At 41.4% G+C, this 27,506-nt stretch overlaps 1 long non-coding RNA gene across 1 annotated transcript; it reads right to left on the bottom strand.

The window, feature by feature from the left end:
- Nucleotides 1–10,124: 10,124 nt before the first annotated feature.
- LOC132249983 (uncharacterized) lies at nucleotides 10,125–11,785 on the bottom strand. Its single transcript, XR_009461546.1, has 3 exons — nucleotides 11,532–11,785; nucleotides 11,024–11,110; nucleotides 10,125–10,176 (listed from the first exon to the last, which is right to left on the bottom strand). It is a non-coding gene; the product is annotated as an uncharacterized LOC132249983 (long non-coding RNA).
- Nucleotides 11,786–27,506: the final 15,721 nt, after the last annotated feature.

The following is a 27,506-nucleotide window of genomic DNA, read 5'->3' as shown; positions in this document are numbered from 1 at the left end:
TTCGGCCTGGAGGGAGATGGACAGTGGGGTCCTGCAGGGTTCGGTCCTCGGACCGATATTATTCAATAGCTTCATCAGTGATTTGGATGAGGGCATGGAGAGCACCCTCACCAAGTTCACTGATGATACCAAGTTATGGGGCAAAGTTAGTACACCGGAGGGCAGGGAGCAGATTCAGGCTGATCTGGACAGGTTGGATCAATGGGCAGAGAGAAATAGGATGCAATTTAATAAAGATAAATGAAAGGTACTCCACCTGGGAAGGAGGAACCCCCAGCACACCTATAGGTTAGGGATTGTCCTTCTCAGCAGCTCGAAGGCAGAGAGGGATCTTGGAATCATAATCGACTCCAAGATGAACATAAGCCGACAGTGTAATGAGGCCATCAACAAGGCCAATCACAACTTGTTGTGCAGTAGCAGGTGCATAACTAATAGAATAAAGGAGGTGATGCTTCCCCCCTATGCAGCACTGGTCAGGCCACAGTTGGAGTACTGTGTCCAGTTTTGGGTGCTGCACTTCAAGAGGGACACGCGGAATCTCGAGAGGGTCCAGAGGAGGGCCACTCACATGATTAGTGGCTTTCGTGATAGACCCTACAGGGGGAGGTTGAGAGAGCTGAATTTCTTCAGCCTTCACAAGAGACAATTGAGGGGAGATCTTGTGGCCACCTATAAATGTATTAGGGGAGGTCAATGGGGAATAGGAGAAGAGTTGTTTACTAAGCTGCCCCAGGGAGTGACTAGGAATAATGGGTGTAAACTAGCTGAGAGTGGATTTAGGTTAGATATTAGGAAGACATTTTTCACAGTAAGGGTGGCCAGGATCTGGAATGGGCTTCCAAGAGAGGTGGTGGTATCATCTATCTTAGAGGTCTTCAAGAGGAGGCTAGATAGTCACCTGGCTGGGGTCATCTGACCTCGGTCCTCTTTCCTGCCACGGGCAGGGGGTCAGACATGATAATCCATTGTGGTCCCTTCTGACTCTACAACCTATGAATCTATGAATTTTGATTTGGGTATTAAAAGCAAACTGTCAAAGTTCACTGATGACACCAAACTATGGGAGAGTATGATCATGCTCGAAGACAGGCTGGTGATAAAGGCCAAACTGGACAGGCTTATGAGATGGGCAGACCTCAATCCGATGTCTTTTAATATGGAGAAATGTAAAGTGCTCCATCTGGGGAGGAATAATCTGCAGCACACTTAAAGGCTCAGCAGTGCTACTCTTGCCAGCACCACAAGTAAATGAGACCTGGGTGTCATAATAGACTACAAAATGAACATGAGCCATCAATGCGATGCTGTAGCTGGCAGAGTCAATCAAACACTGGCATGCATCTATTAGGGGCATCTCCCACTCAGCCTTGGTGAGACCACAGCTGGAGTATTGCATTCAATTCTGGGAGCCACGCTTCAGGAAGGATATGGAGAAGCTCAAGAGAGTCCAGAGGAGGGCTATGCACATGATTAGAGGCCTAGAGACCAGGTCATATGAGGAGAGCCTGGAAGACTTGGGACTGTTCAGGCCAGAGAAGAGAAGACTCAGAGAGGACTTGGTGGCAGCCTATAAGTATACCGGGGCATACATCAGGGCCTGGGGAGCATCTGTTCACTAAGGCCTCCCTGGTGGGGGCAAGAAATAATGGACACAAACTAATTGAAGATCGCTTCAGGCTAGACATAAGGAAAAACTTTTTTACAAGTCAAGTACCAAAGGTTTGGAACAGGCTCCCCCAGAGGTGACATAGTCACCTACCCTGGTGATCTTCAAAAAGCATTTTGATGCCCATCTTACTGGTGTCATCTAACCCCAGCAGTTTTTCCTGCCCAAGTGCAGGAAGGCTGGATCCGATGATCTGTAAGGCCCATTCCATCCTCTAACATCTATGAAACTATGTTGAGTGCTGGGCTTTGATAGGAAAAAAGTGCTAAGTGAGTTTTTAAAGAAGTGGCCTTGGAGGCTGGTTGTAGAAAGGGAGGACGGTTGGTGAGGATATAAAATATCCTGAACAGACTGTGTTCTAAAACCTAGGCCAGCTGTATACGTGCTGCATAGCCCATCAGAAAAAAAAAAAAAGACTTCCTATCGGAATATCAACAAACTTTTCTGGCGGGGAAGTCTATCCCGCACACCTTTCTGTAGGTTCATGCACTACTCATCACTTGCATGGAAGAACTGTCAGTTGCAATGTGTTTTGCTCTTTGTCCTCCCACCTACACTGCAAAGTGACCAGTGTCCAACTCTACCTTTCTTTCCTAAGTGACAAAAAATATATATATTTGCTATTATTGGGTTTACTTCTGAACCATGTTTACATGAGTTATTTAACTTTCCATCTATTCATTCTCCTGCAATGCATTTTTCTTAACCTACCAAAAAAGCTATTGTTGCCTTTGATGATAAAAAGTTGAAAGTGGAGATAAAATGGTTCAAGACAGACTTCATCTAGAAAATATTGCAAAGGAAAAAAAATGATGCGTTTAACTTGATGATTTTTATATCAACAATTATTACATAAAATATGAAATAAAAGACAAACACATGGAACTATTTATGCTTCTTTCTGTAACACTAGAAAGATTCTTTCCAACCAATGGCCTCATGATTTCCACTGTGCAAATCTCACTGATTTCAGTGGAGGTCAGGAACTCAGCATTTCTGATAATCACATCATTTGTTGCAGAGACTAGATATGCCAAAAGGTATGTAATTTTAAAACATAATTAAAATTTCATTTTAAACTGTTTTAAACTGAAAGACTTCTAGGACCTATATTTCCAGAAAACAGCCAGGCAAAAATATGTCTACTGCCCCAGTCCTGGAACTTACTGTGTAGTGGTAAATTACTGTCCCTGTACAAGCTCTTACAAGTGAAAGGACAACTAACCTAGGGGTAAAGGAGCGTGGATTCAGTTTGGACTTTACCTCAAATATGTGAACATATGCAAGTCAGTTAAGGAACTGTATAGAGAGTCTATCTGCAAAAGTGTGATGATTATACTTCTCTACCTCAAGCAATGGTCTGAATTTATTTAGAGTAAATATTGTTAGCTGCTCAGTTACAATGACAATGGGGACTCTTTAAGTACATACGACTCTTTAAGGAATGTGCAGGAAGTGACTTCTATTACTATTCCTCATGTATATTATCATAGACTTACAAGCTCTAATCATAGAACCCCATTGCTCCTGGCAAGATACAAACAAGTTGTACATTTATGTTCACTTTGAACTTAGCACTTATCCTCTAAGCATTTGCTTGCCATATAAATAGTTTTGAAATTTGCTTGGGGCTCTACTTAAAATATTTCCTTTTTTGAAGGACAAGGGGCCCTATTGGGCATGCAAGTGGAGTTGGGTGCCTTAGTACAACCCTCTTAAATCTACTGAAAATCCATGAATGTATCTAGTTTTGTAACATGCCATCATCTTATCCTTTAACATTGTATCATTGTTAATATAGAGTCAAAAGCTACAAGGAAGATGAGGACCCAGGCACTCGATAATAGTTTATCAAGGATCCCATCAGGGCAGGATAACTTTGCACTTGGTTGCCTAAAATGACTTGTACACCTAACAGAAGGAACAGACTCTGGCCTAAAATGCCTAAAGTTATGCTAAAAATACTCACGAGCATCTAAAAATACTATGTAGCATAAATATTTCATTTATTGAAACTAGTGACAAAACTATTTGCAAATAATATTGGGGGGGATTGACAGATACATTGTCAAATAAATATTTTTTTCTGAAGTAAGATTTTATCATTTTTAGAAACAGCTGAATAGTAGAACATTATTCAGATATGATTCATTCTGCAAGAAAAAAAAAAAATCAACATTTGTTCACTAAACGATTCACTATGAATAATTTGTCCATGACTAACATCATTCATTTAAAGACATTTAATTTGTCCTTCATTGCACTATGTAGAACAGACCAAGACAACTAAAACTGTCATTTCTTGCTATTGATCATACCCACTCTAACCTAATTTCTCTTCCTTATGAAGTTGAGAAAAGAGGACAGAAATAAAAACTGAGTTAAATGGGGATTCAGAAGTAAAAATGAAGATATAATGTGGCACAAAATGCAGTAGAAAATTAGAAAAAGCCTTCAAACACCCAAGAAAAGCAAATCATAAAAGCGTCCTCACTAGGATAATCATTCTTAAGAAAAAATACAAGACAACTGAACATCTACCCTTTATATAACCTTTTCCATCAGTAAATCCCAAAGCACTTTACAAAAGATTGTATCATTCTCCCTATTTTACTGATGAAAAAAACTGAAGCAGAGAGAGATTGGAAACTGACTAATTCAAGGTCATCTGAGCGGTCAGTGACCATTGTCTCAGGAGTCTCAATTCAGTAGTCTTGTCACTGTATTTTTCTAAACACAGATCCATATGTCTATCAGCTTCATTGGAGCTGTGCTAACCCACAAAATTGGTGTATCTGTTTCACTGTTTATAAATGAAACAGGGGAAATAAAGGCTAAAAGATGGTTCATCCAATCACAACTTTATATGAGTTTATTCTCTAAATGAAAATGTTTCCCAGCAAATGAAATTGTGAGGGTATCTAATACCATGGTAACTGAAAATGTTTCATGCATTCTCCTATATTTGGCTGAGATAAGTCTTTAAAACCAATCTTGAAAAATTAACAATGTGGAAACATAGCTCTATTTTTTAACAAGACCAAAGTTTCAGTAGCTTGTGGTAGTGTTCAAATAATGTATAGAAACAGAAAACTTCTCTCATTTACTTACAAGACAAAATGTGCAATACCCTGGGGGATGTTAGATTTTTTTCAGACTAGAAGGTTCACCCAGTCTCTCTGCATCAGTTCTCCAGACTACACTGAATAAATAACAATCCATGAAATGTATTTCTCCAGAAAAAAGTTACAGATGCCTAATTTTGCAGTGGGTAGAGTATGAATAAATCTGGAAACAGACTGTTTCACAGCCTTCAGTAATTTATTTGCTGAATGTTTTGTACATGCCCATTTATGATGATATAGTCTTTAACGTACAATCTGAATTAGTGATACAAGATGTAAAAGATATCAAAATTAATATCAGTGTTACCTTTCATACACACATTTGTAAAAATAAATGGTACAAAAATGCAAAACATCCAAAAAAGCATACTTGGTGGTTCTTAGACAAACAGCATCTTGTTCCCATTCTCATGAACCTATATTCATCTAAGTTGCTTTAGGTTACATAAGTTACAAGAAAAAGACAAACCATAATAAACACAGTTTTTTTTACAATGTAACAAAAAGGGATATGTTCCAAGACCTCAACTGTACTGACCCGCAGACCCATTTACAAGACAATTTTTGTACTCACTAAAGGCAGACAGTACACACAAACACAGGGCACTATCAGAAGGGGGATGGCAACTACAGAAAAATGTGTTGCAGACAATGAGTGAGGAGCACAGATCCACACAAGAGATGATATTTTGGTGCGTGTCACTCCAAAGCAGCTGACTTCAGGCACCGCACAAAGCAGCTGACTTTGGGCTTCCGCGTCACCAATCACATAAGAGTGAATTTACCTCACATATAAAGAATTTTTGTTGTAAAAAGGGTCATTGCATAAGAGCAAATTTGCACATACAGAATCTGCATAAAACAAGAGAAATCTGTACACTATGACAAATACAAACTTAGAGTCAGGTATTTTAAAAACTGTACAATATGGTTATGATAGTAATATAACTCTTTGTCCTGTGAAAGTAGAATTAAATAAAATGAATTTTTGTAACTTAGGAGAAAAATACATCTCTAGTTAAAATCCAGCAAGGTCACGTGATGTGTGCTTTCTATACACTCTATAGCTAGCACTTCTTACCACTCCTGATTCATAACACCTCTCTGTTCCCTGGCTTGAGATCTCCTGCTGTGTTCCAGTTTGAGTATGAAGACAAAATGCCTTTTGGGGCAGAGACTAAACATCCTTTCATTTGAATCCCAAACCAATGAACCTAGATCTTCAAAGCACAAGGAGCGTGGCCTTCATTTACTGTACATCTTTCCCTCCTTATCCCCTCCTCTCCATATTTGGCAGCTTCTGCTTCCAAAAAATTGTATCTTCAGGTGCAATGCAGTTTTACAGGTTTTGAACTACTGATAAAATAAAATCAGAGTAAAAATACCACCTTGCAAAATGGGTGGTCTTCTTACAGATCAATAACGTGTGAGATAAAAATCTTTTAGTACATTTTACAGAATTAAAATTCTATTTGAATAGGACAATAAACAAATTCAACTTGGTTCAGAGCACAGATGCCATTTAGTTAGTATTTTTATTGCTTTTATAATTATATCCAATAATATTGAAATAAGAATCAAAATAAAATTATAATAAAATAATATCTTGGATTGTAACTGCTGGCATCCCATAAAGTCTGTGGTATTGTAATTTTGACAGGCCTACAGGGCAGGTAAAACAAATATTACATACTCAATAAAAAAATAAGGACAACTGTCTAGACCCACAGATTTTGAGTGGGCCCCAAAGCACAATATATCAATTGCAGATTGTCCTGCAGGTATCAACACCGAAATTGGGCAAAACATTAGGAAAAATATTTGGTACCATGTCTGCAGTGTAGGAATTGAAGTTCATCCCAGCCATATTCAAAACCTGCTGGGTTTTTTTTCAGCCAGTATTTCTGTGATGGGGGTTTATCTTCATTAATGGTCAGGGAAGAGCTTTTATTTGCAGAATAAGGTGTTTCATGTGTATGCACAAGTGGTTATATTTCCTCCAGAAATGTTTACCCAGGCATACTATTAACTCTAGGTTTTGCGTTTGGGACTGAGAGTGGTAGGACAAAAATAGAATGTGATAGGATGAAATCTATTTCTTTCCATACAGATTAAGATTCTGTTCTTGCTACAGGATTTATACCAGGGGCCGGCAATGTTTTTGGGCAGAGTGCCAAAAACACCTGCAACCTCAACTTGTAATATGTTGGCATGCCAGGCGAGGATGGCAGGGGAGCCGCAAGGGGCTTAATACTTGGTGTGGCAGCACAGCCCCGGCCCCTTCTCTGAGGCATACGTGACAAGCAAAATATCTTTGCGTGCCACACCCTGGTATGCTTGCCAGGGGGTTGCCTACCCCCGATCTATATGAATAGACCCCTGTGCCCATAGGAGTTTACCTTCATTACCATATTCCCCACATTGAAACTATGTAGGAGACAGGAACTGTGCACTATACCATATTTACCCAAATATAACATGACCCTGAATTTAAGACACCCCCCCCCCCCAAAAGTTAGATTCTACACATAGAAAAAAAAAATTAATTAATTATAATTTTCCATAATTATTAGAGGATTACCTTAAATTTATCCATTCCCCCCCCCCAATACTACAGGTGGTAGGGGGAGAGGTGATGAGGGAGGCAGTAATAGGGCAGGCAGTGGGGGACAGATGGTGGGGGAGATAGGGGGCATGTGGTAGGGCACATGGGGGGGTAGTGAGGGGGAGGCAGTGAGAGGCAGGCAGCATTTCCCCTCCTGCCTTTCCCTCCCACTATTTACCCCATTGTGTCTACCCCGCAACAGGCTCAGGCTGCCCCAATTCCCACTTCCCTGGTTTCCCCCTTTTCCCCCTCCTAGCTACTTCTGCCCTCTGAAGCCACAGGTCCCCTCCACACTTCCACTTATCTCCCTCCCCAAAGTCTCTCCCCCCTTCCTGCCCCTCCCTCCACTTACCTTTCCTCCATGCCAGCAGGCTCCATCCCTGCTGCAGCCTGGGGCAGAGAGCCTGGCTCAAGCCAGGCCCCATAGCACCAATTCAGAGCTGGCCCTGCTGCTTTAGCTCAGCTCTGTAGCAGCAGTGCTGTTGCTATGGGGCTATGCTGGAGCAGCAATGCCACCTCTACACCAGTGCCCCTGGGCTGGCCTATAGCCATGCTTTGTGCCCCCCAGCTGCAGCAGGGATGGATCCTGCCTACTTAGAACAAAGGTAAAAAAGAGTGCAGCAGAGGGGAAGAGAGAGGGAGAAGCAGCATGGAGTGTGGAGAGACAGGGGGTTGCAGGGGAGCAATGGCAGGGCAGGGTGGGCAGAAGCAGCAGGGTAGCAGGTGGTAGCTGTGGGTTGGAGCTGAAGCCACAGCAGTTGCCTGCCCCCTGATGCCTCAATTGTAAAGCAAGGGGATTTCTTCCCTTGTTAAATGGGGGAATATACCTCGTCTTCTTATCGAATAAATAGAGTGTCTGGGGAGGAGGAGGAAGTGTATGAGGACGGAGACACACAAACTCCAGTAGTAGCACATTTTACACAAAACAGCCACTCCCTTTCTGATCTCACAATTTTTGTGCTCACAGAGAATATTCAAAATACCTCCAGAGGATGGGCCTAGTAAAATAAATTCATAACTACTGAACAGTAAAAAATCTGGTCCTAATATAGACAGGGACATGGGCAACTGGTGCCACCTTAGTCATGGGGCGCACATGCCCCCCCCCCCAGTGACCAGTCAGCGATGGGGGGGGTCCCCCTCAGCCAATCTTGCCAACTGGGGGAGTTCGCCCCTGCTGTGGCAAAACTCACCGACCAGGAAGTGGCCGCAGTGCTCCCGGAAGTGGCCGCAGGACTACATCTGGCAGTCCCACCAGCACTCCCACCTGCCCCCCCTGCCCATTGCCCAAGCAGGAAGTGTAGCCTGACAGGGGGTGCACCAGTGCTCTCAGGGGGTGCATGAGCACCCTTGTGCACCCCCTACATGTTGCCACTGAACAGGGACTTTTTGGCTTATATCACTACCTTACTAACACTGGGAAGCATCACTCTGAACTTTACAGGTAATAAGTAACCCATTTTTGAATGGTTGCCTTTGTCAGTAACTAGATTGCTTATTCTATTGCTCTCCTTTTGTCTCATAATGGCTCCTGTTTACACTTCTTAATTCCTATGTCACAGCCCTACTCCATCCCTCCAGGCAGGGTGCATTTGAATGGAATCTTTTCTTTGATATTTAGCTCACTCTGTGTCTGCTTCCCCTTCAGACCTGAGGAAGGGCACCTAGGGCACCTATACATGAGTAGCAAGGCTGCTGCAACACACTGTAATTACAGCACGTCAGAGGGGGCTGTAGTGTGGTAATTACTGCGCTCCAGCAGACTCCAGCATCTCATATATTACATATATAATTATGTAAATTACATATATAACTTGGTAAAAGTATATGATTATTCCTTATATTATTATGTGAAATTCTGCCTTTGCTACATATAATAATCATTTTACATTCATATAAGCCTCTCCTTTGGAAACCTTTAAAATTACTGGATTTAAGATTGTGTGTGTGTATGCATACACACACACACGTGTACATATATATCTGTATATATGTATACATGTGTACATACAAATGTATACATGTGTACATACATACACACACACACACACACACACACACCACTAATATTACCTCAAGGCAGAGCTGACCCTAGGGGGACATGGGGCCCAGGGCAAATCAGCATGTGTGGGGCCCCCTTAACACTGTGCGGGGCCGTGGTTCTCTGGCAAAGGGTGTGTGTGTGGGGGGGGGGGGGGTCTGCGCTTCCTCTGCAGTGTGGAGCTAAGCCACCAGCTCCAAGTGGGCTGTGCAGGAGGGGCTGTGGCCACTCTGCCTGGCTCCACAGGGTTCCCCCAAAGCGCAGGGCCTGGGGTGGTCATCCTGCTTCACCGTACCCTAGGGACAGCTCTGCCTCAAGGTTTTCAAAGAAGTACAGTTAGAAGGCTCTAAGACTGAACATAAATTATACATCATGTTTTGTATATATGTAAATTTTACATGTAGAAAAAGATGTCAAGGGAAGGTTAAATTTATATTAACTTTAATAGAGATATGTGCATACATTCCCTTCACTGCTTTGGAAATCTCAGTCACTAAGTATGATATAAATAGCAATTGATACTATTGTAAATAACTATAACCCTAGCATACCTGGGTGGGAGGAAACTCAACTCTCAGTTTGCCATTACCTAGAGTATTTCATTTTAGATTAATGGAACTCCCTTACATACATTTAGCAAAGCCAGAGACAGTCTAAAGATGATATAGTTCAAGAGTGTTTTACCTTTGGAGTGCACAGTGGTATCCTGTAGAACCCATCACAGATTTCTACAGCACTGGATGTAGGAGAGTTAAATGGGTGAACTGAGCATTGGCATAAATAATTCAAAGAAATCATGAATACACAAACTTTTAACAACTCAAAGCAGTCTCTACAGCCAGTGCTAACATCATACTAGTAAGATGTAGAATAGTGCAGTGATCTACAATACTTTGTTTAGTTGCATTTATCAATGTATGTGAAGGGAAGTTCCTCCAGAGCTATTCTGCATTTCCATAAAGCATCTATCAAATAAATATTTATTTCATTCAGCAATAAAAGCACAAACATATTTCTCCCAGTCCCAGAGTGTTTAATCATGGGTTCTTCTGTGTATAGCAAATCAGATTTCGTTTTCCGCCCCACCCTGTAACATGCTATTTAGAATCAGAAAGTGATTGTCTCCATTTTATTGATTTAATATTTTTAATAATGAAATGTTCTTCATGCTACACTGCACTGGAAATAAACACACACCTGCATTGTTAAGAAGAGATCAATAACCATGGCAGATCCTAAATTAATCACCAGTTGCACAAAATTTCAGACATACTTCTAGAATATTAATTTACACAAAGAAACTCTTTGATCAGTCCCCATTTTGTAAGTTAGGACCCTCATCATTCTAAAAGGCAAATGGCTGGATACTACTCCTGAAATCTTTTCGTATTCCTTCCTCCATGGATATTTTATACAGCTTAGATTGAAGCTTAGTATTTGCAGTTAGGAAGAGCTACTCTGAAGAATTTTTGCCTCCATAAATAGGAAATAGACAATGGACAGATCTTAGGGGGGAAAAAAATTATATATACCTGGGGGTTCTCAAAGGGATCTGAAATGGTTCAGCAGAAACGCATATTTACCTAGAAGCTGTGAGGTTTCTTTTGAGAATACACTTCCAATTCAGTGTTCCACTCTCTCCTAGCTGAAGAAATAGTTTACAAGAAAATCTGAAGATTTAACAGATTATCTTTGATCAGTTACCACTCTTGGATGAATAGTCCCATCAGAAATATCCATCATGGAAAATTTAGGACAAATGCTTAAAATGTTGACTAAGGGTCTTGTTACATGGTAATTTTGGGCACTTCCAGGAGATCTTAACAGCTGGAGTGTCCACACCTTAACACCTGAAACTAGCTTTAAGCACTCATTGGGCTTCTAAAAGTTATGCCACTCTAGAGCTGGATTATGTCTGATTCATGTTACCCAGCTCATATTACACTAAGATGTAGCCATTCTAGGTTGCATCTTAGTGTAAGCACAACACCCACCTCCCCTCCCCAACTGGCCCACATTGGACCCACTTCCCCGCTCCCCTCCCCAGAATCCTACATGCCCACTCACTAACTCCCCACCTCCCTCACTTACTTGTGGGTGCCCATGCTGTGTGTTGTGGGAAGCAGACAGGTAAGGGTTAACCTGCCTGTCTGGCTGCACCTCCACAGCTCTTTGGTCTGGGCTGAGCCCAGAGAAAAACAGCAGCCTGGCAGTAGCAGCAGTAGTGGAGGCCAGGCAGGTATGTTAACCCTTCCCTGCCTGCTCCCCCAGGACAGACAGTGTGGGCAGACAGAAATAAGTGGGAGGGGCAGGACAGGAGCCTGGGGGTGGGAAGAGGGGTTTGGAAGGGGGTTGGAACCAGAGGACCCTGGGGGTGGATAAGGGAGAAGCCTAGAATAAGAGTGAGGAGATCCTCACTTTTCAGTCCTCCAGGCCCCTGCTGACCTGAATGTGTGATTGCTCCAAACTCAAGCTAGTACTAACACCTTTCAACATCTGCTCAGTGTCAGATGTAACAATGGCCTAATAAGCAACTGAAATCAGTTCTACAGTTGAAAGCCTATGGCATAACTAAGGCAGGGCAACTGGGGCAGCTGCAGGTACCAACTACTTGAGAAGCAGGGGAGCAGAGTAAATGGCAGTCATTGCAGCTGCATTATCATTAGACCTGTGTGAAGTGGCTAGTATTCGCTTCGGATTTGGATTTGGCTGATTCAGGGGACAGTGATTCGATTCAGTGATTCAAATCATTGTACCAAGTTGATTCAGCTGAATCTGATTCAGCTGCTGCTGAATCTCTGAATTACCCAGGCCAGGCCCAACCCCCACCCGCTCTCCCAGCCAGGCAATGGCTGCCTCACCTGCCCCAGCTCCCAACACTTGGGGGAAAAGGCCCTGACTCAGTGTGTGCTGCTGGGTTAAGGGGGCAATCCCTGCTGGCTCCCACTGCCCCACACTGTGTGGGGGACCCTTCCCCCCCTCCACTGTCCCAGCCCACCCCCATGTCTGCCCCACCCAGCCCAGGTCCAGCCCTTAAAAAAAAAAAAAAATGGGGAAAAATCCCAGACTCACCATTCCTGCCAGTGGAAGGGGAGGGGGCACTCCCTGCTGCCCTGCACCACATGGGGGGCTCTTCCATGAGCCCCCCCCAAAGCCCTGAAGCTACTGCAGGAGCCAGTGAGTCCTGGGGTTTTTCTGGGTTTTTTGTTTTTCTTAAAGGGCTGGGAGCTGGGATGTGTGGGGCAGCCATGGGGGGTGCTGAGACAACAGGGGGGGTGGGGGGCTCATGCAGAGCCCCCCACATAGTGTGGGGCAGTGGGGGACAGCAGGGATCTCTCCCCCTGCCCAGCAGCACCCAGTGAGTGGGACTTTTATTTAAAGTACTGGGATCTGGGGCAGGCAGGGCAGCCATGGGGGGGCTGTGGGAGAAGGGGGTCAGGGGGCTGTGGGAGCAGGCAGGGAATGGGGACTGGAAGGGGTCCCCCCATGGCCCCCTCCTCCCGCCTCCAGTTCCCCTTCCCCCACCCCTACTTACCAGCTCTGAGTCCCACTGCAGGTCCCTGCTGCAGTCACTGGGGACTGTCCGGATCATCAAAGCTCTACAAATCTTTTACAAAGATTCAGAGAGCTTTGAATTGATTTGGACCTTTTAATTGGTTCCTGATTCAATTCAGATTTGGAGATTCAGCCACTAAATCAGGCCGAATCTCCTCCAAATCGAATCACCACCCAAAGCTTTGCACAGCCCTAATAATCATGCTGGTTGTAGCAGCAACTGGAAGTCACTGCTGCCTTACTGCTGACACCAAGGGGTGTCCAACCCACTACACCATGCTGCTGCTGATTTCCATGGTGCCCCAGACACAGATGAGAACCTGACATGGGATCCTGAGCTTCAATTGCACCCTAAGCAAGTCCCACATCATGAGCCACTGCCTGTTGCCTGTAGGGGTATATCTTGTCTATGCTATGAGACCTTGACCCCTGCACTTGAGAAAATCACCACTGCTATTGATAAGTTTCTTTGCATGTGGAAGGCTCCTGGCTGCCTAGCTGGGAGAGCACTGGATACTCAATAAAGTCCAGAACTACTTCCTGCTTTTCTGTGTGCTGGAACGAGAATGCTGATAGATGCAGGAGCTCGGCCAGTAGGGTAGGGAGTGGAAGGGAGGAGGCAGCCCCACTCCCCATGTGAGGCCACTGGCTTCAGGAGTGCAGCCTGTGGGTGGGCAGATAAACTGGTGTGGGCATGAGTAATCATGGTACCTCCCTCCCCCAGCAGTCCTTCTCTCTGTGTGGGGCTTCCTAATAGATACGGCAGGTGGTCCCAGTGATCTGACTCTGTCTCTACTGGTGGTGAGCTGGTGCAGTGCCTGCAATATTTTGGGGTGCAGAGGCACAGTTCCTGGCTGTCTGGGCAGTGGCCCCTTCCAGGGAGGAGTCAGAGCTGCTTGTCACTGGAGTCATTCCCATCCTTTCTGCTTGGTGTGGGTGCCTGGAGTTGTCAGGGCAGGTGTCGACCCAGGCTGCCTGTGTTGCCAGCTGAAGCTGAGGTCAAGCAGCACTTTGGGTCCTGCCATTTTACCCCAAGGGGGCCTCCCCAAGACAGTCTTCATCAGCACTGACCCATGATGCAGGCTCTGGCAGCCTGCCTCTGCTCAAGTACACATGATGGGTCTTGACCAGGTCCTTCACAGCTAAGATGTGGTCCAGCTACTGCATGAAGGTCACGGTCCTCCTGGCAATCTTGGACCAGTGGCTGTTGTCTGTGATACAGACCCACTGAGGTCACAGGGCCTTACCCTTGATGCAGTGCTGTCACCCAGACTGCTGGGGGCTGCTCTCCTGTATGTGGGCCACTACTTCTTCATATTTATAGACAGTTGACTGAATGTCCCAGTGAAACTTCCACTGCATTTGTGCCTTGCCCCATACTGCTATGAAGTCATTGGTCTCTTGCTCAGTCCTGTTGGAGCTCCAGGCTGATGTCTCCAGTGTCAGGGGCACTGCCATTGCAGGTGCTGCCAGGGACCTAGGGCAAACAGGCAAGGACTCTGGGTGCCATCAGGGCTTGCCATGTGCCCACAGCAGAGAAGCACGGTGCCCAGGAGCCAAGCAGCTGGAGAAATGGACCCCAGTGTGGCAGAGTCAGGGCCTGTGGTGCTGCTGCAGTTGGTCCATGCCTGCAGCAGAGGATTATAAGGCCTGGGGTAGCAGTTGGCACAGGCCCTGCGGGTCAGGCCATGGTTCTGGAGGCCAGTCGGGGCCAGCTATGGAGTCGCCCCTGCCACATGGCTGGAGGAACTTCCAGCCATGATGTTCTTCCACAAACAGGAGGCTAGCCCACTGTTGGTGTGGCTGACTGGAAGCAAATGCATCTACATGTGTGCTACAGTACAGCTAATACGCAGTTAATCTAGTACGTGTATTTCTTGGTACTAGTTAACTGTGCATTAGCCTAATTTACTGTGCAGTAATCACTGTGCACATGTAGATGGTGATGCATAGATAAGTCGAATGTGCAGTAAAGCATTTTGTGTAGACGCAGCCACAGACACCATTTGGGCTAAGGACATACCTTCAAAAAGCCTAAGCCTGAATTGATTCAATTTTTGCAGGCTAGTCTAACCTGGCTAGGTTGAATCAGTTTGTAACTGCACAGACATCCCAGAAATGCCAGCACATGCCTGTCTTTTATCACTATGGCTAGGGACAATGACATAAATGAATACAACATAAAATTGTCTTTTCAAGAAGATCACATCAGCATAACAAACTCAGGAAAGGGTGGATGACATCCCCTGACACCTCAAAATATTATTGAGTTTGTGACAATGATTATATGATATAAGGATGTAGATAGCTTTGGCACAATGACTTTTAACACTTGCAATAAAATTTAGCACATTGATTTCATCAGTTTTGTCCCGAGGCTGTCAATGACCTTTCTTTCAGTGCCTGCACGGCCTACAAAGTAAATCACTGATGAAGTAAGCCACTGATTATGAAAGTTTATGCATCTCTGATTAAGTTAGTTGATAAGATGCAAATCTACCCTGGCTTCTTGCTGACTTCAGATTAGCAGGGCTAACTACCTCTTTCTGATCAAGTAAGGAGACATCATGGTCACTATAATAGTGTAGCTATAGACTTATTACCTCCTTAAATTTCTTCTGATTCTGTTATTAACAAATGGAAAAAATCTTGAAACAATACATTTTATTACCCATAAATTTCATTTAAATATTTTTTTATCATTGCAGTTCTTCAAAGCACTTGCTAAAAATGTGAATTGAAGCAATACTTCATGAGCAGACATTATAGATCCAGATTTTCAATTGATTTTGTGAAAGAACCAAAACACTGTTGGATTAAACACTTTATATTTTCCACATTATATATTTAATCCAGATTATCCAGGCTTCTTCAGTGTAATTGATTTAATGAAATCAAGCTTTCTGCTATCTGTGCTTCTCTTTAGACCTTCTGTTTGCCTTCTGTTAGGTGGGTGCAATTATTATCTGCAGGGTTCTTGATTTTCTTGCTCCCAGTTGTGGCCACAAGACCAAAAACATATGAACAATTAAATAAAAAAAATCTAGAGATGTATAGGTCAAACTGTTTTGGAAACACTGGAGTGATTCCAAAAAACTTAGCCAAATCATAATCTAGATACTTATGAATGTTTTCATATTGTTGGAATGATAGATAAACATGTGAAGCATCCAGACAATTAACTGAAATTTTTTTTAGGTTGCAACAATTTAAAACTGATGAGTGTACAAAGGTAAGGACAGGTATATACGAATCTGGAGAGGAGGGAAAAGGCTATCACACGTCTCTTCTTTTTTTTTTTTTTTTCTATTTTAGTGAGTAACAAAACTGCTACATGAATTACTGAACATTGTTCTTTCCACAGTCTTTGTATTGTTATATGCTCTAAAAATCAAAATCCCTTAGATGATATTTTCAGTAAGGCAGCAAGATATGCAAAATAAAAAAAAAAAATACCCAGTCACTTCACCTCCTTTCTCTATAGCAGGGGCAGGCAATTATTTCAGGCGGAGGCCACTTACTGAGTTTTGACAAGCCATCAAGGGCCGCATGACAGGCAACCAGGGGCAGATAAATAATAATTTTCTAAATTTTTTAGGGGCCCCGTGGGCCCTTACTATTTTCAGGAAATTTCAGATCACTTACCTTTAACCCTCAAAGACTACAGTGAAATGCTGTGTCCTGTTACATTGCTACAGGAAGTAAGTAGCGCAGCTGAAAATAACCAGGCATATCCTAAATGATGTCACTTGTATTTGTTTGAGATGGAAAACTGTTTTGTTACGTGAAGTGGGCCTCTTCCAATTAAACCACCTGAAGATGTGTCCTAAATATTCTGGCAGCAACATTGTTTTCATGGATAATGCTGACAGAATTATATGAATTCTAAAGAGCGTAGATTCAACAGACACCACAAAGATGCTAGAATGCTTCCTCGTTTCTCAAGAGTTAAAAAGGTATTTGTGGGATACTTGTATATATTTGATAGGTGTCCCACTCTCAGAAATACCTATTTACAAGAATACTATATTAATGACAGTGTGTATATATATATGTTACAATACATATATATGTACATGATTAAAATACATATATGTGTCATATATTAAATATCATATGATTTTTCAACAGACAAAGAAGCTTAAGCTTTGGCTTTTTTTTCTCTGTAAGCCTGCATGCATTTTGCAAGAATTTAAATGTGATGAATGCTCTAGGAAGTTCCCTTGTCAGTCCTGAAAGATCCTAATATTTGAATCTCATAATTCATTTACACTGAACTTAACACTATAAAATGGAAGGAAAAGAAGGCAAATCATTACTGCCGTAAAGTTATAGAAAACGTGTCTGGAGAGAGGGACAAAGCCATGAGCAGCAGGTTGACCCTTCTCTCAGCAGTAGGTCCACAGCTAAAAGCAAAATCAGCAGTGAAGCCAAACAAGAGACTACCTATTAAAAAGGGCAAGAGAAAAAGCTGACACCCATATGTCATTACTGAAAAATTCATTTGAGAGCTTAACAAATGTGTCCTGCAGCTCCCAAAGCTTATCCTGTGAGAAGTCACAGCAGTGCCAGCATACCAAGCAGGAAGGAGCACATTACACACGGTCAGGAACAGGACAGTTTTAAAGTGAATATTCAAGAGCACGCAGCAGGATAAATTGCTCAGGGACTATGCATCTATTTTAAGCAACACTGAAGTGATTCCAAATGCTGGCAGGTGCCACTGGTTGTGGCGCATCTGCTTGTTGTTAGTAAAATTTTACTTACAATAAAATCAAGAGTGCTAAATGGATGTATGTAATAAAACCTTATTCTTTTAGGGATCTTGCTTCAGCTTCAAGGGGATATATGTCTGTAGACCTGACCAACAGGTGGCTTGTATTCTAAAATATTTTCGAGAGAGTGGAAATCTAGGTTTGTCTTGAGTTATCAAAGGTGAGAAAGAGTTAATGATTTACAGATGATGTACTTTCTTCTGCTATGACTGCACATGGGATTATTAAAGCATAATAAAAATTTTATCTGTTTGGGTATCTACTCTAAGCTATTGAACTGCAGGTTGTTCTAACCCTAAGGAAGAAAAGATAAAACTCTGCCTGAGCAGAAAATGTTGGACTCTTTTCAAACAGCATAGTAACTACAATATACCCAAAATTACTGTGAAAAGAGAAATCATTTGTTAAGAGTGTATTTTTTTTATATATAATTGGCAAATGGAATTTCTCTTCTGCAGGACAGAAATTTTGTTTGTTTGTTTCTTTGTTTGTTTTTTGAACTGAAAGCAAAAACCAGAATTTTCAACACTTCCAGAAAAATAAAATACAATAAATCTATTCAGAAGTCTATTCAGAAACTTCAAAAACAGAAAGTTCAAGCTATTACATATTGAATACAGACACACACAAAGGAAATGCATTATAAACAATTATAAAATATCAATGTTTTTACACAAAAGTCAAAACCGTAGAAATCAAATTACAAGATCAAAATCTTTTTACCTTGCTGAGATTAAATATTTTCAACATTATTGGGATTCAATAAGTAAACATTCCATCAAAAGTGTCATCAAAACATTTTGATTTTTTATAAAAAAAATTAACCAGATCCATTTAGCTTCTTGTTTGTAGTCATAGGCCTGTTATCACCCCCCCCCCCTCCCCCCATTATTTATCTTAGGGTGTGTAAAGACTTTTCGGGAGGTTAGAATAAAGTTATAAATGGCCACCCAAGCTAAGGTAAATTTGGATGGGAGGGATTAGCATGGGGGCTTGTGGGGATTTCCAGGGATCAGGGGGGCAAGCAGGGTCCACAGGAAGGCTTGATGGTATGGGAGGCTCACTCCCTCCCCAGGACCAGAGGCTATATTTCTAGCCCCCTGGTAACAATCCCCCTAATCCTGTTCTCCTCTTTCCCCACCCTGACTTACTTCCTCAGCTCCCAGCACCAGCGAACACCAGTTAAACCAAAACTTGGAGTGGCTTGCAGGATGGAGGGTTTGGTGAGCAAGGTGGTGGGGGCAGGGGAGGAGGAGGGAAGGGAGCTGGCTGGTCCATGCAGGGAGGGAGATTTTCCATATGGGGGTGGAATAAAGCGACAGAGGCTAAAAATAGCCCAATGCCAGGGGAAAAATGCAGTCCAAGGCAGGGGGAACTGGAATTTCCCAGCCTCTGGACTGCACCAGGAACTCAATTAGATCAGTCTCACCAGCTCTGATCTAAACTAAACTACCTTTAAGGAACAGTTAACTTAGATTGGGCTGGTTATTTTTGGACCTATCTAACCTTCTTGAACTTCTGTACAGTTCACATTTAGATTGACCTAACTAGGGATCTAAGTGTAAGGTCCACATCTAAACAAACTTAAGTTCGATTGGATGGCCATTTTAATGTTATCTAACCTCCTACTAACATTCCTGTATATATGTATGTGCCCTTTATCTCTTATATTGTATGACCCTTCCTTTTGCAATAGTATATCAGCAGATTACCAATATTTTGGTCCCTGCTCTGAGGTTTATTACTGATTTTAAAGGCTTTTGGATCATGCCTCTCTCCCACAAAATGGCCTCATCACAGAGGACACATACCTTCCTGCTATTGTGCCTCTAGCCCCCTAACTCTTTGTTAGTTACCTAGTGGTTCATCTTTAACAAAAAACTAAGAGGATACACCTGCCCAGGATATTCTATAATGCTGTGGCCTAGATATTATTCTGAGAAGTAGAAAATGGGAATTACTATCCCATTAAAGTAAGGAAGCTCTAAAACTCAGGTAGTCTATTTGCAGAGCAAGAACTTACAACCACTAGAATTCTGTCAGAAGATGGAGACCTCCACCAGCAATAGCAGCCATGCTGAAAAGTGCAACTTTTAACTCTAAGAGAATATTGAGGGCTGTGGATCCAGAGTGGATGTAAGCATTTCTTTAGAGTTTAACTCCTGAGGGAGTCTGTGAAATCTGCTCTGGACCTGGATGCGTAAAAGTTGTGTGTTGTAACAGTGAGATAGCTTTATGGATCTTGCCTTAAATTACTTGCTCAAGGTCACACAATCTGTAAAAGAACAAAGATCTCTCAAGTTTTAAACTAGTGGCTACTCAGTAAGCCATCCTCCCAATACATGATGCAAAGGTTACATAATCTGTATTTGTTTATGACCTGAGAGGCAATAAAAAAGAAAGAAGAATGATTTATTAAAATGAGACCTTGACCAGGAGATTGTTCTGCTGTCTGCCTCATTTTATTTTATTGTTTATAGAAGGAACTTATCTAAATATAGTACTAAACACTGGAGTACAGGTATTTCCTCTCTCCCTCCCAGGAACATGTCTTCATCTCTGGGATGCTAGAAATAAGTTCTTCTAAAATTACATAGGACAAGGGGCATCCATATTCCCAGCTACAAAATGTCTTCCTCGGATATTCTGCCCTCTTTCCACATATACATATTGTAGGATTGATATAAACTAAGACATAAGAATGTAATGGCATAAGTCTACAGAATCAGAATTGGCTTTGTATAGTGCCAGGTAAAAGACAACCCAAAGGCAGAGATTCAAATGGTTAAGGAGTCTTGCTGCTGCAATATTTAAAAGGGTAGTCAGTGATCAGTAGACCAGCACACAGTCAGTTTGTAGATTCATGAAGTTTAAGGCCACAAAAAGACAATTACATCATTTTGTTTGAGCTCCTGCATATAACAGGCCATTGAATTTACAGCTGTCTTTTCACCTGTTAGGGTTGGTTTTTGCTGGACTGCTTAAGTCTCTAAAGAGGATGATTCAAAATCTATATATGATGTGAGAGGATATATGAAGGGAGAGGGGTAGGAAGATGTGTTCATCTAAGAATGCCTTTGTTTGTGAAACCTTTAAGTTTGCATAGATCCAGGTTTGAATATATATGTAACTATTCCTTATGCAATGGAATTATTGTAGTAGCGGCAACAGCATAACAGAAAAAAAGTATTTATAATTTATTTTATGTTTATTCAAAACAGACTATTTTATCATTTTAGGAAGTATACATATCTGAACAACTGTAAACCTAGAGTATCTTATGCACTTTTAATAAGTTACTTGGTACAGAGAACTGTCTTGTCAAATATCAATTTTTATTTAGTTGAAAAGAAATGCAAGGATGCATACATTTTTCTGCTTAATGAGTACTTGCAAGTATTACAATAGCTGTAGGACTATGCAGAAAATCCGTGTTTTTACAAAATGTTTTCAGAAGTAGTCACCCCACTTTCTGCTATTCTCTGAACGAACAGTTGTATTTTTCCCCGTCAGTGTTCAAACTTCAGCTCCTTCCTGACATTATATTTTTATTTTAGTTTTAGGTGGAAAAAATGTGTTTGTTCTTTTTCCTTTCAGTTTTAATAATCCCTTGATTTCATTTCCTGGAAAGAATCTTTTCACTCGATACTTTTAATATGTTTTTCAAAGTGGTTTTTAATGGGCAAACAGTGAGGAATCCCATTAAAGCTATTTTAATTGGACTATGTTGTTGTTTTCAATTGCTTCTAATTCCAGTCCTTTTTGTCTCTCTTCTTCAAGGCTAGGTACAGGCATTCAAAAAGCCCAAGGTAGAATCAATCTAAGTTATGTGGTTATGTGTTTTTCTGCAAATGGCATAGTTTAGATTGGAAGTGAACAGAACATACTGAGTGTATCTACACATTACCCTATGGCAACCTTCCGATGAGCAACATCGCCACATAGTGCACTGTGGTAACGTAGCAGTTCACATGGATCTATATGTGATCACCAGCTACGTTGCTGTAGCGATGTGCTCTCTGGTTACAGTATGCAAATACGGTGACGTAGTGGGGAAATCTAATTCTGCGCTGCTCACTTGGCACAGTAGCCATTGCTACTGCAATGCAATAACAACATTGCCATACAGTGGCATGTAGATGTGCCTATTTGTCCTTTGGTGGGGGAGAGAATTTTAGACTGGGTTCAGCCATTTTTAAACCAGTATATGTGTGCTGAACTTCTGTTCTTTTATGGGAATAGACTGGTTTTCAATCACTTATACTAGTAAAAGTATAATGTCTCTATCTGGCCTAAGTGTGTATGAACTACTAAACAATCCTACTTCCTAGAGCTAGTTAATTCCAGTCTCTAAAGAAACTCTAAGCCTACAAACTTTTCTATATTTTCTGATTTCAGCTTACTATAGCTCACCATTCTCATGTATCAATGAAATCACAATGTTACCCAAATGAAGCATATATTATTAGATATAATTAAAATAAATATATTTTAACATAGCAGATGGAAATCTATTACATCTGCTTTCTCTTTTCCATGGCAGAGCTTTGTCTTATCTGGAAAAGTGAGTGATGTTTTCAATATTCCAGGAGGCTGCATTATACAGTTTAATAGACAACTGTGCATAGTGGGATAGCTAGACTTAAAAATTAAAGGAAAAATGTATTATCCTGAAAAATGTGGAGACAGAGATTGTCTGTGTTAATAACTAAGAAAAAACTTGACATATCTTCTCTTGTTGTATCTGTTAAATTCATGTCATTCTTCATATTTATTTTTAAGTTCTGGAGAAAAAAAGTAGCAGGAAGTTCAGCATTTAATTAGAAACAATTGAGGAAAAAAGTCAGTAAGGAAATAGGTTCTGCTTTAAATTTCTAGGAGTTAGACTAAAAAGGCAGCAAAAAACTGCATGTGAAAAGTATTAAAAATACCCTGACATTGTCCTTTTTAAAAAGTTAGTTTTAAGGAGCAGCAGCTTTATTCAATTTAAACTTTTCTTTATTAAATTGATACACTATGCAGTATTACATAAAGGATTCAAGTTGCGTGTTGAATTATGGTACACTGCTACTAGTGCTACTTTGCTTTTGTCAGTAAAATAAGCAGATATAACTCAAAGACTCATAAGTATCAGATAAGTTGAATAACAAGGTGCTTTTTCATGGAGTTTTTTTTTTTTTCTGACAGCACATTTTATAACAGAAGAAAGGATATTCATCTGCTAATGCTCCAATTTAGCTTAGAAAAATTGAAGACCCAGAAGAGGGTACAAAACTTGAAAAAAAAGATGATAAGCATTTCAATTAAACTAAAAAAGATTTGTTGAGGTGACATTTGCTATCTGGCTTGCAGGTTTCATAGCAAGGAAAATTCTTTATTTAAAAATGAAACTACAGCAGAATCCTTGGCATTCCAAGAAATAATATGTAATTGACCCATTATTGTTTGTGAAGACTGTTGAAGGTATCTGGGGCTCTTGAAAATGAATTACTAACACTGAAAGTAGACTAGTACACTGTAGCAAGTTTCTGTTTTACTTTTCTCACACACCTCCTAGCTGTATAGCTGAATTGCAGCCTTACTGTTTTTTCAGATCTGGACATCTCTTTAACTATCACAATATTGTTTTATCCTCCACATTAACCTATGCCAATTGAGTATTATACTAAGAATGTTATCATTGTATTATTTCATGGAGAATTGTTTACTAATGTCTACACTCATAAGCAAAGGATAATGTGCTGATATGATGAATGACAAGTTAGCCTTACAGATAGTGCTGGTTGACCATTTTCCATCACAATGTTTTCAGAACAAAAAAACAAACAAACATATATAGGACTGACATATATATGTTTGCTTATATAAACATATATTTGCTTGTCTTGAAAATCTCCTGATGAAAATTTTGGAACATATCTATCTATCTATTTATCCACACATATAGATACATCTAGATATTCATATGGACCATATATACACATAAACACACATGTAATGCACACTAATATTATATGTGTATATATATAAAATTAGTGTGTATTATGTGTGTGTGTGTGTATATGGTACAGATGAGTATGTGTGTGTGTGTGCGCGCGCAGATAGATATGATTAGGGTGTCTTATGTGTGCGTGTACGTATATATATGGTGCGTGTGAGTGTGTGTGTGTGTATATATGTGTGTGTAGATAGATAGATAGATTTTTTTTTTTTAAATGCTGGAAAAATGTTGGAAGTTTCTAAGGGAAACGAGGGGTGAGGGGGGGTTTTTTGGTCTAAATCCAAATGTTCATACTCCAAAACCTATTAATTCAAATATCCTAGCAAGGTATATAAAACTTTCCACATGTTCCTATTGTCCTATTTCAATATTTTTTATTATTAACCAAATATTTCAGTTTTTCACATTTGGTTTTGTGGCGATCTGTTGGCAATTGTGGCCCAGATCCTGTTCTGCATCCGCCTCGGTGTCGGCTGCTGCTAACCCCAAAAGTTTGTTTCTCACTTCAGGAATGGAATCGTATTCCACCCAGGGAGACGCATACTTCTCCCATTTTCTTAGAGGACATTATAATGTATTTATGGAGATACGCCTTTGGAGACCTATAGGCTGGGTACAGGTGTTACACTTAACACATGCTAAGCATGCAGAAAGTGCTTTGAAGTTGTAACAGAGCTTACATTAAGCACTTTAAAAATGGTGGATCCCTCTCTAAGTTAACCCTTGATGATGTGGTATTAGGCTAAAGAGCTTTATGTTAGAGTGGTTTTTTGAACACGTATACCACATATAACAGGCTTCAAAGTAGGTTGCATTCTGCTGCCATTCCCAGGGGCCCTGGCTAGGCAACTTGCTAGCCTTTGCTGGTGCTCACCTGCTTTGGGTAAGCACCGGACCAGCCCAAGTCCCATAGTTGTCACAGAGAGGAGACGGAAAATGCTTTGTTTCTTCCCTGTGCAGACAGATGGGCGGGGGAAACAGAAACTCTTTGCTGCTTGGGCATCACTGTGCTGCATCTTCTGGTTGCAGTTGTTAGGAATCTGAGGTGGGAGGAGGGAAGGGAGCCCCCTTACCTTATGGGCCTGGCCTGCCCCCCACCCCAAAACCCCAGCAAGCAAGCAGTTGAGGGGATCTCATGGCAGGGGCTCTGTGTCGGTGATGTACTGGGTAAGGTTGTGGGGCCCACCAGCCTTGTGCTTGACTGCACCGGGCCATTGGGGTGTGAGTGCAATTGATCTAGTCATGCCTCAGAGTTACCCGATTCTCTCCTGCCATGACTTGATGGTGTGTTTGTGAATCAGAGTGAGGTACTCCCCTTCTGATGTCACTGGGATTACATAATGAAACTCAATTAGGTCCCTGGTATGCAAACAAACATGCTTTATTGTAAATGATTGCTGGCCTGGAAATTCCAGCCTTGTCCATATTTTAATAACATATCATATATTGAAGGTTTTAATGAGATATGGTCATCTCTTCTGGATCACAAATCAGACATTAATTGTAACATTCTGTAAAGATTCTCACTAAAAACCCTGAAAAATAGTATTTAAAAAAAACCACACAAGCTGAAACTAAAGGCCAAAGAACATTAAGCAACAGAATGTGGGGCACAGAGTTTGATAGACTAATGCATGGCTTAACTATACTTGCTAACTTATCCAATTAATAGTGCTAATATACCGCAAGTGATTCTAGCAAATGGAAAAGCAATTTTTCCTATCTATATTGGCCAAAATAAACCAATATTTTATACATTTATCCATTTATCTGTAAAGATTTTAAGGAAAGGTAGAGGTAACTGTAAAGTGTCAGTTCCTTTCTGAAGAGATAGCTACATTCCAAATTTTGAAACAGCAAAGCAATTTTCCATGGAACTGTCTTTCAGCAGTACAGCAGAAATACAGGATTAATGGGGAAAGGTCTGTATGAAGGTTTTTTGATTAAAGACATTAAATTGTTTTCTAAGTAAAATGACTGAAATCCACATAAATGTTAAAGAACCCAAGCATTAAAATGTGTCATTTAAATATATGACTTGAAAATGCTGCAAATTATTTACAAAGACCATTTTGTTCTTAGACTTTTCTATATGAGGGAGAAGTTAAAGATTCTGAAATGAAATAAAATACTTTATTTAAAATATACAGTAGCTATAGCTCTTGAAGCTCTCTGATTAAAAGTAGCTTCTATAAATTTGAAGATGCTGTCAAATATTTAAGAGCTAAGAATCTATGAGAACGATTAAGTATAATTTAAATGACAGGTATTAAACTATGAGATGTTAGCCCTGGAACAAATATAACTCTACTAATGAGGGTCACACATTCCCCTGAATGGGACAGACAAGACCTGAGAATATATAATTTTTAGCAGGGTCAGACACCTTACAGTATATGGAAGGAAGAAAATGTAAGAAGACCAAGATCATGTAGCTATGGTACAAGCAGGGAATGATAAAAGGAATAAAAAGGATGGGTAATATAAAAAAAAAAAAGTAACAGAAAAAAGGTTTAGGAAATGAGGAAGAGGCGGAAAGCACCAATGAAATTCATAAATTTTCAAGAAAAGTTGAAAATGAGAATAATTTGCAAGATTTGACTCAAAAGAAGGTTGAAATCCTGGTTAAGTGAGACTGTACGGTAGCTGATTATATTAGATATAAGCAGATTCCCATCTGCATTTTAAAAGAGTGGTCACAAACCTTATAAGTAGGAAAAGGTTCATATTTTTGGTTCCCTGGATAAAGGATGGCTCTTCTACAGATGGTGCAAAGTAAAAAGTGATTGCTCAAGCAGCCCATTCACCAAGGTTTTAAGAGGAAATAGGGAAAAGAAAAAGATAAATAAGTGGAGGATATTAGCCAAATGTTCAGTGGGTGAGCACCAGATGAGCTGCTGGCTCAGCAGCACCTGGACAAGCGGTGCTCAGCAGAAACTGCCACCCCCCTCCCCACACCACCTCCTGCCCACATCCAATGGACAATCCATGGCTCCTAGGGGTGTGCCAAATGGGCTGTATTCAATTTGGGTTAGGATTCAGCGCAAATTGGGGGCAGTGATTTGATTCATTGATTTAGATCAGTGTCCCAATTTGATTTGGCTGAATCCAATTCTGAAGATTCGATGCTGATTCAGAAAATTAGTGATTCAGCCATAGACACAACTTTAAATGTTTTTTATACATACCTTGAGGTACCAGGTGTGGCTCGTTAATGCTGCGATGGTGGAGTAGATGGAGCATTTCACAGGAGTGTGGGAAGCCCCCTGTGTGCTCAGCAACAAACCTGGAAGTGGACCAGGTCTGTTGTTCACCCCAGTTGCTTACTGGTTGCTGTGGGGGAGGTCATGTGCCCCCCTGACCAAGGTGGCACCAGTCGCTCATGGTGCCAACCCTTGCAGTTGTGCTCCCTGCACCTGTGCCCAGGCTACAGCAATCCCCATGTTGTTCCTAGGAAGCCCTCAACTGGGGCTCTGGGACTGGGTTAGACAAATGCCTTCCCTTCCAAACCAGTCTCCCCTAGCACAGGCTGCTTTAGGTGGGCAGGGGGACTCTATGCTTAGCTCTGATAGCTTCTCCTACCCAGAGCACTCCCCCATCTCTGACCCCCATCTCTCTCTCACACACACATCTCCCAGCTGCCACTTCAGACCCTCCCCCCAGCCCATCACACCCCCCAAGTGGTTCCTGGGACTGGAAGCCCCACCCCCAGGCTGGGGCCACAAGTCCCAATGC

The sequence above is a fragment of the Alligator mississippiensis genome, chromosome 1 (assembly GCF_030867095.1).
Source record: "Alligator mississippiensis isolate rAllMis1 chromosome 1, rAllMis1, whole genome shotgun sequence".
Lineage (NCBI taxonomy): Eukaryota > Metazoa > Chordata > Crocodylia > Alligatoridae > Alligator > Alligator mississippiensis.
Note: the sequence above shows the minus strand (reverse complement) of the source record. Positions and strands in the feature narration are given on the sequence as shown.